Raw genomic sequence first — 12,977 nt, forward strand, 5'->3', positions numbered from 1 at the left:
AAAAGGTAGGTAACCCAAGCATCATCCCATAGGGGTGCTTGAGCTTCTTCATTCAGGAAAAAGGTTACTTGGAATGATCCCACCTCCCTCACAGGCTGGCCAAGGGGTTGCCACAACCTGAAGACAGCCCAAGCTTGCTGAAGTCACAGCACTACAACTGGTTCACTTCCACCCAACACCAGGAGACCACTCCAAATGTCTGCCATGCTTCAGCCTGGTAGACCAGGAGCAAGAAGTTTAGCCATGTTCAAAAGAGGAAAAAAGAGAAAATTATCAGGGATTTCAGGGATCCTACATCACGCAGCATGGCAAATACTAATAGTTGCATTTAGAGCTATTTTAGGGGCCACAAACTGGTCTGTGACTTCACATGCATGGGGAGATAGGACCTGTTTACTCACTAACTTGTCCCACCAAAGAAGAGAGCACACAGCAAAGGGCTTCAGTCTGTGGAAAACCACGTTCCCACGGAGGCACAGAGCCGTACTCTAAGGCTTGAAATCCCACTTAAGCCTATTTGCTTAGTCAGTGGAAAGGTAGGCACCTTTGAAGGCCTCTGAAGAGCAACTCAAGTGCCTGAAAAATATGCTGAGCAGGGAGCCAAGGTCACAGAGACCTCAGCTGAGGAAGCTTGGTGTGAGGTATTAACCACCTCAGCTGGAGCAGGGCCAGGCTTCCCCTCCAGCCACTCTCAGCAAGGCAGGGCACGGCTCTGCAGAGCTGGCAGTGCAGAAGGAACAGCCGCCGGGAGCCTCAGACAGCAGGAACCACACATTTTCCCCATCCTGCTTTGACAGAATTGGCCAGGGTTGGAGGCATCTTTCATTTCCCAGTTCTGTTTTTGCTGTAGAAGACACAGCTTCTTTCTATTTTTCAAGACTGGCTGATCCCAGCATGCTCCAAATCCATAAAGGAAAATAGGAAATGATTTTCTTAGTCCCTGAATTGACCCGTGGGTCTGACGATCCTGCTAGGCTCGGCAGTTTCTCTGCTGGCTTGAGGAGCACATGTTTATGCACCTGGGATCATGCAGCTTGAATTATTCTTTTAAACATTTTCATAGAGAGTGGCAGTGTAACAGAAATCACTAAACAAAATGTACATTGTGTGTGACAGTTAGCAATGGGCCGGTTCACAGATTGTTAAGGGCTATTGAAAGTCACGCTTATGTTTTTCTTCTTTAACATTTTTCAAGGACAATTTGATTGCATTTCCCAGAAAGGTTAATATAAACAATCTGCTCCCCTCATTTTTATGAGAAGCATTTAAAAGTAAAACGTCCTGCTGTTATTTCACTATTGCCTGTGTTATTGATGGCTGAGGATTCCCAAATAGGTTCTGGATTTTTGCAGCTTTGCACATTTCTGGGAGAATTGCTCAGAAGTCCACTATCTCATTCTCCATCCAGCAGCACTGAGAAAGGCACACGTTTCTTCAACATTTGTTTGAACACAGTAGGGCACGATTCATAGCCTGAACTTTAGCCATGTGAAGGATAGTGTCACCTCTGAACTCCTTATTTAAATGGCTTCTACAGCCACCAGAGGGGCAGAGAAACAACTCATCTCTCATAGGTGCCCATTTTTGACATATTTGCCCTTTGGAAGTGCCTCTCTTTCCCCACTGAAAATAAAGCCAGTCAAAGCAACTCAGACTGAGCCATCCCTGTCCTGTTCTGGTTTGTTCCCTGGGAAGTCAGGGACACCCTCTGGTGTCACCATCTCCCATGGGACCAGCTGGCTCCAACACTTACTTGGGTAATTCACACTTAGTTAATAAAAAAAAAAAAACAAAGCTAGAAATATTTCCTTCAAAGAGTAATTTCTGAACTCTAGTCAAGACTATTCTTGGGCCAAATATACAAGTCTGCAGTAAGTATAGATCCACAATTTTTTCCTATGATTGGTATGATATTCAATTAATTTGGATGCTTTGAACAGGAGCCTGGAATGGGTTACCTCTAGAGGTCTGTAAGATTTTCAGATAGTCAAATACATTGTAACATATTATGTACCCATCACATTCAACACAATTCATCTGAATGCCTAGTTGGATGTTCTATTGGATTTTCTATATTTCATTGCATGTGCTTTTTTTCAGGAACAACTTTAAAAATAGAGCTCAAATAGATAGAAACATTCTCCCTCCCTAGCCATGTGTAAAGCCTCCCCTCTGCCTTCTCACCTGTACAAATAGCATGGACATGTTGGGTTGGACTGCACTGCCTGTATTTTGAGAACATGCTCAATCTGTGAACTGGCTGCTGACAAAACTGGGGCACTGCCCTGACAGCTAAAACATCTGATACTGAGGACAGTAGCAAAACTACTGCTGACCTGGTTTGGGCTACCCTCTGGGGAATTTGTTGTAGTGTGTGCAGGAACACATGTGGACACATATGTGGAAGGATGCTTGATCATGTATTTAGAAGTGACTTATTTTTAGGAAAGAACAGTGTGAAGTGAAGTTAAAAAACCCTAGGACAAAAACCCACTGAGTTAAAGCAGTATTTATTACACCTCTTCAAGACAAAAGGAAAGTATAATAAAAATTCAACCCCAAAATATCCAACTAGGTAGGCAAGTGGGAACCATAAACACTCCCTGTGCACACCCTGGCTGATGGTGCCATGGCCCCCAAGCCTGTTGTGACAGATCCCACCGTGGTCTGACAGAGTGGGGGGCAGCAGGAAGCACATCATGGGAATGTGTGGTAGCATATGAAGGAAACAGTGGGTTTTGCAGCGAATTTTTATTGCATGGTAGAGCTGCTTTGGATCTTTCCTGAACAGGTCTGATTCTGAAACATATTCTCTCCAGTGTAATGGACAAATCTCTGTGCATAAGGTGTACAGCACACTTGGTGAACCAACAGAAGCCATCTCCCACATGCCACAGCCCACCTGGCAGCTCAGTCTCCCAGTGGCATTTCTGCACAGGTTACATCTCATTGCTGCAGAGAGAGCTTCTGAGCATAGTCCCTGCCTCCAGTCTTCCTGCTGTCCCCTATCCCAGGCTTCCCCTGTCACCTCCCTCATCTCTGCTCTCTGTAGCTGCTGCCTGGGTGGTAGGAGAAGGAGGAAGAGGAGAAGTGCTTGGTTCAGGCAGCAGTGTGATGCCCCATCCTCACAGGCATCCCTCCCCCAGCCCTTCCCAGCTGACTCCTTACCCTCACCCATGGGGTATCACAGATTTGGTAGCTGCTCTTCCTCCACGTATCCCCATGTGTAAAAAGTCCATACAGAAATATATTTAATAGATGTACACACTCACCCTATAGGTGGGATCATGACTATTTGCTTTTAGGATTTCTGAACATATTTTAGGATATGTTTGGTGGCTGCTGTTTTATACAAGACTCAGATTAAGTAAATTTCCCATTAAAACCTTTCTAAAAAGGCAAAGGACATGCCAGGCCAGTCATTCAAGCCCTAAAATTTTCAGAAGTGACTAATGGTTTATAATGCCTCCTACATTTTGGCGTGTGGCATGAGACACTTCAAGAAAATCTAGCTTTCTGAAGAGTGCTGTTGTTGCTCTCTGATAATTAAAATCCTAGAAAAGGGAAACCCAAAATTACATTCATTTTCCAAAATATAACTCTCCATTTATACAGCCTACAAGTGGAGAAACAGAAGTTCTAACTTTATGCTGAGAAGAGTATAGCTTACATAATGGTGAGAAACTCAAAAATATCTTGGTAAACATTCCCTATATAAGCAACATTTTCCAGAGTCTTTCATTCACTGTGTAAAAGCTCACTACAAGACAGCTAACACTTCTAAAATACACTCCCAACTCTCCAAGACTTACTCACAAATCATCTGCTTTAAAAGAGCACTCTCCAAGTACACTTCACAAAGTTTTCCATTTTGCCCTCCCAGGCAGCCTAGCAACATGGCTGGCAATAAATAATGCCAAAGGAAATTCTGTGTCAAGTAGGAGAGTCAGAAAAAAAAAACCAAAAAAAACTACAGAAGAAAATGTAAAAAAAAAATGCAATTTATTGCCCCTTAGCATCTGCTTTTATCTGTATCCTTTTGAGAACAAATTAACAAGTCCTGCCTATCTCCATATGTTTCTTTCTGTGGAACATTGTGGTTCTGAAGGCACACGTTCATTCAGTCAGCAGCAACAAGCATGTATGTTTGTTATGCACTGCAGAATGTGACCATTACATGTTGATGATACTTTTATAATATGATAAATCACTGCAAGAAAAAAAGAGAATTATTTTATAAACCAGAAGGAGCAGGTCTTTTTTTTTTCTTTTTTCTTTTTTTCTACAGAAAGCAGCTCAAATCCCAGTGTTTCATGTATGTTCTTCAGGTCATAAAAACAACTGCTTTCAAAATGTAGATGATCCCCATATGCTTAGAAATCACCCTTAAAAGGTCAGTAATGAATTTATTTTGTTTTTAACAATTATAAAATTAAATTTTAGTATAAAAACCAGGATGAATAAAGTTCTTTTTTTTTTAATGGGATTCAGCCTGTGTATTTATGTACATATTTATATAAAGAACTGTGGCAGTTCAACTGTAAATCTACTCAGATATTTGAACTACATTCTCAATAACAAATGTGCAGAATGCTAAAATTGGATCTGTATTTAAGGTGCAAAAAGACAGCATTAATAACTGTGAACATATATAAACCAAACAAAATTTTCCACGTAGGGATTTTTTTCTAAACATAGCAGTTTAAAATCTAATACTGATATAATTTCTATACTAACAAGAGACCAAAATATTAACAATATGCTTAACCAGGATTTTAGATTCAATTCAGTTGTCTTAAGAACAAAGTATTGTGGAAACATGGCTAAGACTTGCTCTTACAGCAGAGGAAAACACTTATCTGTATTTTAAAATGTGGATTATATATGCAAGAATCAAAGCTCAGAATAGCTGAAAAAAGCAAATGGGATTGTATTGACTTACTTCAGTTTGGGATCTGCATGTGAACAGAAAGTGTTGGGGCCGGAGGGAGATCTTTTTACAACAGAGACAATTGCAGAGATGAAATTTTCCTGCTTGCAAACGGGGGCTTTAATCATCTCAGACCCTTTTATGGTGTTTTGTTAGCAACCTTCTCTGGTGCTTTAAGGCACTTAGCATATTTCTGTAAAGCTATTAACATATGAAATTAATATACAGAGGGAGTGTCAATCCAAATCAAGCAGAATGCACTATTATGAAAATCAAACTTATGAGATGGCTTTGAAAAATCATAAAACTGCCCCATAAATAATTATCCATTTCTTTCATTTGCCTTCTGATTCCTGGAGCTTAAAAGGACATTTGACTTTTCTAGATTTTTATTTTGTTTGTTTTGGTTTGTTTTGTTTTGGGGTTTTTTGAAAAAGTAAGGTTTAGAAATGAAGAAGGAAATCAGCCATCCGCACAAAAGGCATTGTAAGTGCTGAGCAAAGCTCACTCATTTAAAACCACAGTGATGTCTCCTGTCATTATTGATTCAGCATCAAAAAAATACTGTAGTAGCTCTAGAAAAACTATTCTTCAAGCTTAAAAATGCAGGCTTCTATTAAATCAGATGAGTTAGAGATACTATAAAAAAATTAACATGGGTACTTGGCTACTTTAACTTCCTAAAACATAGAATTTCAAACCTCTGTGTATCTGATAGAAAGGTAATAGACTCCCAGCATAGGTTGGGAAGAATTATGCTAACTTGATATTTTTAATCCATATCATAGAAAAAAAGAGAAAAGAGATAAAAGAGTGGTATTCCTACCTTTCCATATACAGTCTATATTTTATGTAACTGAGACTACAATATGGTATATAACATGCTGAGCATTTGAAATACATTTATATGAGGCTCCCACAGAACAGGGAAGCATCATGTAGTGAGGAACAAGGTATTTTTACACACATTCCAGAGTCAATGGCTGGCTTTGAGGGGACTGACAGCTTCTGTGCATAAAAGTGCATGATTTTCATCTAGGTGTTGTCCTGCAAACAGAACAAGCTGTCCAACACAAAATCAGACGAGGGAGTTTCCAGCTACAGCATCCTTTTTTCCCCCTGCTCTACTTTTCCTTGCGGTATTGAGAGACCCAGGGCAGCAATAGACTCTTTACACCCAGCCGACTTCAAAACAGTTTCTATCTCAGATTACCAGAGTCTGCAGAATTCAGCTGTTTTCAGAGCAGTCAGAGGTCATTGCAAATCAGCAGTCTTTGAAAAGTAACCTGTCAAAGGCACCCACTTCTCATGGCTTACCACATCTATCTAAACATATCTATACACAAAATGGATGACGTCTCCTGCTGCCCTTTCGAATGGCTCAGTGTAAGACCTCTCTGTTTTCTCAGCCTTTGTACTGCTCTGACACACAGGGCCAGCCAGCAGTCCCAATTAAAAGAGCAGGGGGAAAAAAAGAGTGGGTAGATCTTCTTCCAGATGGCTTTGAAGAGACATCAATCTGCTGCAGAGATTCACAAGACCCCAGACAAGTAGTTAGATAAGCCAAGACTATGCATTAAGGCTAAAATCACAGCACTACATCAAACCCAAATGTTTTTTCAGTACATTAATTACCACAGAAATTTGGCTGACTAGGAAGGGTGAAAGTGTAAACTTTAACTGAAGAAAGTTAAGGACAATATTAGTAAGTTTTTATACTTTCTTGTTATTCCTATTATATGCTAGTTCATCTTCATAACCCCTAATGTACCCAGCAAATGTTTACCTGTACACACACACACACACACACAAAAAAATGTGGTCTATCCAAGAGAAAGGCAGGATAAAGAGCATGACCAAGCATACTCCATCATCATGTGTAGCAGTTGAATAGCTGCACAACATCCCCCGTGTAATGCCTGCATCCTCTCCTGCCTGATCAGTGCATGCCAAGGCAAGGATATCTCTTCTGGCACTGGATTTTGAAAGTTCAACCTCTAGCAGCCTGAGAAATCAACATTAAGGGTAATGCAGGGACATCACCATCTTTGGAGATGGCTGTTTTTGCCATGGCCATGGATAAGGTATAATGAAATTTTGTGAAATTCCCCTGCATAGGACAAGTGAGCAGACACTACATTCCTCCTGGGAAGGCATTAAAAAAAAAAAAAAAAAAAAAAGAAAAAAAAAGAAAGAAAGAAAAAAAAAGTTCCTGCTTGGACGACACGATGCTGGAGCAATCCCTAATCCCTAATAATGGCTTGGGAGAGCATAGCAGGGATAGCTCCATCCAAGCATCACATTTCCTGCATGTAGCTACACCAACAGAAAATCCCCGCTCAGAAGCAGCGCGGCCACTCCGTGACCTTCAGCAGCGGTCAGTGACAGCAGGAGCAGGGAATGCCAGGGCAGGACGGGGAATTCGCATCCCTCGGCGCCTCCCAAGCCGTGCCTGCAGCCACACAAGCAGTGGGAGCCCGGGGAGCCGAGCCTGACCCCGGGCTGCCCTCAGGAGCTCGGGAAGGGGGCCCGGTGCCGATCCCCCCGTGGCGAGGCCATTTCCCCGCTCCACGCAGGCCGCTGCCTCCGCCGGGGAGTTCCTGCTCCAGCAGCGAGGGCAAGAGGTGAAGGGGGCCGCTTGCTTCTGCAAACACGGCTAACAAAATGTTGATATTATGCTTAGCCGTTGCCTCCTTGTCACTAGTCACTTGCAGTTACAGGTCCAGATGTTAGGAACGCCATCGTGAGCTGGAGCTGGTGAGCTCTGCTGTCATGGTCTTCGTTTTCAAGGTGTCCTGCAGCCCCGTGGGACTGTGGCGAGTGTCTGGGGAGGGGACAGGGATGGCTTTCGGTTTAATGCAAACTTCAGCATCAATGTGGGCAACTTTTTCCATTTTTCCTGGGGTATCAAACCTATCTTTGAGAAGGTCACAGCTCTTCCTCAGGTCCTGTGCTGTATCTGCCAGCTCTGTGGGCACATCCCGCTTTGCCCAGGACATTTCAAATGGTCCTGGGTGTCTGTGCTTCAACAAATTAGCCAAGCTCACAATGTCCTCTTGTCAGCTGGTTGTATCTATCACATGCTGCTTGTGCGGTTGCCTAGGCACAACAAAACCCACAGGGAAAAACTTACTGATTTTATAGCAGGATACTAATGGAAAGAGTGTGATTCCCCTGCAAAATATGTAATTCCACCACCTTGGATTTATAGCCTGTGCCTGAACTACAGGTGAGAAATATTGTCTTTTATAAAGCCACTGAAAGATGGGCATCTCTCACCAGGACAGTCTGAGTCAGATACTCTAAGACATTTCTTTCTTCCACTGATAACTTTGAAAATAGAAAAAAAAAAAATTTAGATTATAAGAAAGAGAATAGAAACCCTCCTTTAAGGTGAGATATAGATTATGTACTGTTTATTGCAGAGTAATTTAAGCCACTAAAGAAATTCAGTAATTTAAAATCACATTAGGAAAAAAATATTTTCACAGAAGGAAGGAAAATACCTGTTTCTGGCACTTTAGGAAGTGCCCTGTAGCTCTCATTAAAGCTAGTTTTAGTTTTTATCTAGGAAATATTAGTTGAGAAAATATATAAACTGATAAATACAAATGTGTTAAGGAAAGAAATGGTCATGTTTAAAATTTAATTTGGTTGGATTTTGTGGCGTTCTCTAAGGGGTGAGTGAGTCCAGATGAAATCTCATCAAAGACATTAATTTACTGGAAAGAGAAAGAGAGTAAAAATTTCCCAGAATAGATCATCATGAGATGAAAAAGAAAATGTACAATCTCATCAAGCTCATCTAGCAGACATAAGATTGGAACCAAAAGTCCTGCAGTTCCTCTTTGATCTGTGTAGACTCAAAATGTCCCTAGAAAGCTGTGAGGCTCCCTCTTTGTCTGTCTCATCTTTACGCTGAATAGCAGAAGCCTTTGGATTGGCCACTACCAACCCAGCATGCAGCTGAGGGTTGGTTTGCCAGCTCCACCCCTGGGACCCTGCTTTGCCTACCCCTCAGATCCCCACACTGGTTCAAGAGACCCAGACATGTCCTGTGCAAGACATCTGTGGCAATTACTGTTTGTCTCAAATACTACAGAATATAAGGATCTTTAAAAACATTATTCGCAAGAAATTATATTTTCCTATACAAATAGCAGCAAGAATCTGTTCACAGGTCCACTAAGTTATCACTGGCTACAGAGAGAACTTTCCCTAAGGTCCTGTTCCCAGGCTAGGGCAAATTTTACACCCAGGGCATGTTGCCTCCAAAACACCAATGCTTACAGACATATTGACACTTCTGCACTGACGGGGTTTTAATATTCTTCAGAGGGGATATTTTCACCCCAAAGTGACTGTGTTTGAGAATTAAAGAGACCTTGACAGACTTACCCTCTGGGCTGCTCCACCAGGCTGTGAGGCTGATAGAAGGGCACCAGCAAGTGCCATTGTGCTCCTGTGTCAGGGCACCAAGGCTGTAGCTGCTTTGTATCTTTGAGGACGGATCGGCTTCCCTTTGTTTTCCCATTATCTTTCCTAATCATCCATCTGTGAGAAGGGAGATATTATGAAGATACAAGTAGCAGCGTAGAAGTAATGGCTGTGTTATTCAAGAAGTCAGACTCAGTGATCTAGTGGCCCCTCCTGGCTCTGAAATCTGGAATTTCTTCTGAGTGACACCATCAATTCACTTGTTGGAGGAGCCTCCAGGCCCAGGCAATTGGCTCATCTTTCATACTATTCTGCACTAATTGGCAATAATGAAGGTATTTGTCAGTCTCCACTGAATCCTGTGTTTAAAGACAACTTCAGAGTAATCCTAGCAGTATGGATGTCATCAGCTTACAGACTCACTGTCAAAAATGAAACGAGAGACCAACATTATGCCATTTTGCCTCATGTTTGGTTCCTAATTTTCTGGGTGAAAATTTCCTTCTAAAATATGTCATCTTCCATAACAAGTTGAAGGTACAAATGCTCATATGTATCTGTGCAAGATTCAGCCTGACAGAAAAGTCATTAAGTTCTCTGATAGCTTTTTATTAACTCAGCATTTCAGGTATCATGTTTTGTGGGCATAGTGATGCTACATTGAATGCAGACAGTAAGAAATAAAGTATCTTCTAGTCTGTCCCCATCCAGTTCTCCATTGCCATATTTGCTCAACTCCACCAGAAGTTACTTTTCTTAGGGAAATATTTGTAGCATAGAAAATTTCCTTAGCAGGATGAGAGTGGCTGCAGTGCCCAACCTTGCTCCCTCCTAATACTCTTTGCAATGTCCCTGCCACCAAATATCAGTGGGACACAGCACCTTGGCTATTCTTTATACCACACAGGGGTTATAGAGAATATGAATTTAAACAAAAGCTGCCTCTGACTTGCAGAGATGGTTATTTTTCTAGGCAGAACTTGAGAAACAGAAGGCAGGAGTGTGATACAAAGAAATTATAATAATCAACCAACTAATTTTGTTACTAAGTCTGTACAACACTTCTTCCCTCTTCCCTGTATACTTTCACTACTCCGAAGGAAAGGCCAAAAGGGGAGTAATAAGAGCACCCTTGGGTACAAAGAAATTGGCTCATAAAATAACTACAGTAACAATGTCGATTATTAGCTTTACAGTACAAGATAAATATAAATGGACTATATCCTCAAACTAGCAAAATATGGGGAATCAATCTCAATAAAAAGAACTGATAGGGTAAGCTATTTGGGAAGCAGATACAAGCCCTGCTTGGCTTAGAAACATTAGCCTGTGCTTCTGAGTAGTGATTGATGTCTTTTGCTGCCAGATGACAATGAACTTCACTGAGACTGAGGCTTGGAGGGAGGTATTTGTAATGCTTTTCTGTAAGCTCCAGAAGCATTATGATTTCTATGAAGGATAAATGCACAAATCTCTGTATTTCTGCTAGAAGACAGTCTCTGCTAAAACAGAAATTAAACATATTTACAAGACAGTGAGTTATGATAGAAACCTGACCAGGCATTTCTCAAAGTGGCTGGCATCATCTTCTGCTGACAGAGTCACACTATCTCCAAACACATTGTGGGAGCTACAGATGTTATCACGGCAGAAAAGTGTGAGAATTCAGATTTTTTTCCCTAATCTTCTTCCTCTGGAGAAACTAAAGTGGCTTTTGATTTTCTTTTACTTTGGAACAAAGTTAATGGGCATATTTTTGAAGGGAGACATCATGGTGTAGTTATACCAAAGCTGATTTTATTGCAGGTCAACTCATCACTGATCTTTGCTCACCTGGGTTGCTATGGCATCTCACTGATCTCGTAGTTATAAAATGTGTTATCCCTTTGCTTGCTTCCCCAGCCAGACTGACCCTCATTCACTGGCTGGGGTCTCCTTTCCACTTGATCTGATGTGGAGCAACTTGAAAGGTGATTAGCCTGAGTGCAGCCTGGGACACAAACACCCACTGGGGGACCTGCTGAAAAACGGCAGGAGCCACCTCATTTCTTGTTCCTTGTGACACAGTGAAAAGTCCATAAGCTTCTGCTTGAGTTCACATCCTGGATATAATTTCCTAATCACTTCAGGGTGATGTCATGGGTAAAAAATGCATGAGTGACTGAAATTAAATTGAAGGCTAGGCTGTTTCTTGCAGCATTACTATATTACTGGAGAGGGAGAGGGAGCACAGAGGGGGTTTTCTTTTATCACTTATGGCGTCCTTATTTCTCAAGACAGGAAGGTCAGTTTTTCCACAGCATCCTGCTATGCTGCTTGCCTTCAAGACATTAAAATACACCTAGCAGTGTACCCTCTGGGCCTGTCTGGTGAACCCTTCCCCAGCTCCCAAGGTCCTTGGAACACAGAGATTCATTATCCAACATCCCAATGCTGCAGGAAAATGGTCACCGCAGGCACAACTCAAATAGTTCATTGCCCAATGCAGCTATTAAAAAACAATTTGTTAAATAATATGACTAGAAAAATACTTAAGCAGGTCAGTTGTTCTAATTTTTCAGGGGGGTAAAGGAATACTATGTTTTAAAGACGGTACATAAAGCATGTAAGAAGACCTGATTTCAACCAGATGGTTTTTCAGTCTCAGGTAATTATTATGATCAAGACAGTACCTTTCTGAGGCACCTCAAGGACAATTTCTCTTCCAAACACAACCAAATTATGTAGAAACAGAAGGCTCTATCCATGGCAGGTGAGATTCAAAACCCTTTCGCACCATTACGAAGACCACTAAATGTAATGCTATGCTGACTTAAGGGAAGTATAACAATGACAATTATGATCTAAGAACATAACCCTAATTACATTAAAATAAAATAATAATAGCCTCATTAAGAAAGAGCTACTTTTGAGGAGCAATTTTCATTCAGAACCAATTTTCCTGTTCTGGGCAAAAGTCCATCCTAATCACATTGAGAGTCAATACATTACTCTTTGACTTGAGGCAAAAGTATATCAATTCTTGACAGCTTCTGCAGATGCTCTGTCCTTTTGCAAAAAAAAAAAAAAAGAAAAAAAAAGAAAAAAAAAGCCCTTCAGTGTTTGGACAGGGTGGTTTGCAAAAGGGTTTCATTTCACAGCTATTAGATACAGTATAAATTCCCTCCATGGAAAATGTAGGCATCCTCTATAGCAATCTAGTTCTCCCTTTTATGCATGAAATGTATCTCTAACTTGATCCGAAGCAGTCAATGCCTTAAGGGAGTGCTCTGTATTTGGCAGAAGCTTTCCATTTTCTGTGTTGCATTTTTAAAGCTCTGCAGTCATTTTACCACAGGGCTCTGGCACATGAAGTGGCTTTGTGGCTTCACTGGGTTTGTTATTTCAACCACTTACAGAGTCACCAGTGTCTCCTCTTAAGATGAGCACTCTGATCAGACACAGTGTGGTATATGCCATTTCCACAAACTAACAGTCTAGAAAAAGCAGCTACAGGGGAAAAACAAAAGTTTCATCTTGTCTGCAGACAGTGGTCTGTGCAGACTGTGGGGTGCTGGCAGAGCTCTCCACAGGACCACGCTAAGGTCCTGTCCTTACATGTGGCCATTGG

The 12,977-nt window shown here is 41.4% G+C and overlaps 1 protein-coding gene across 1 annotated transcript in view; it reads right to left on the bottom strand.

Annotated features, from left to right (window-relative positions):
- Positions 1 to 4,973, bottom strand: part of NPVF (neuropeptide VF precursor) — a 134,285-nt gene extending 129,312 nt beyond the window's left edge. The window contains exon 1 of the mRNA XM_077190737.1: positions 4,943 to 4,973. The gene's annotated coding sequence lies outside the window, so the exon portion shown is untranslated. The remainder of the gene's footprint in view (positions 1 to 4,942) is intronic.
- Between the last annotated feature and the right edge of the window lie 8,004 nt (positions 4,974 to 12,977).

This window comes from Agelaius phoeniceus, chromosome 1 (assembly GCF_051311805.1).
Source record: "Agelaius phoeniceus isolate bAgePho1 chromosome 1, bAgePho1.hap1, whole genome shotgun sequence".
Lineage (NCBI taxonomy): Eukaryota > Metazoa > Chordata > Aves > Passeriformes > Icteridae > Agelaius > Agelaius phoeniceus.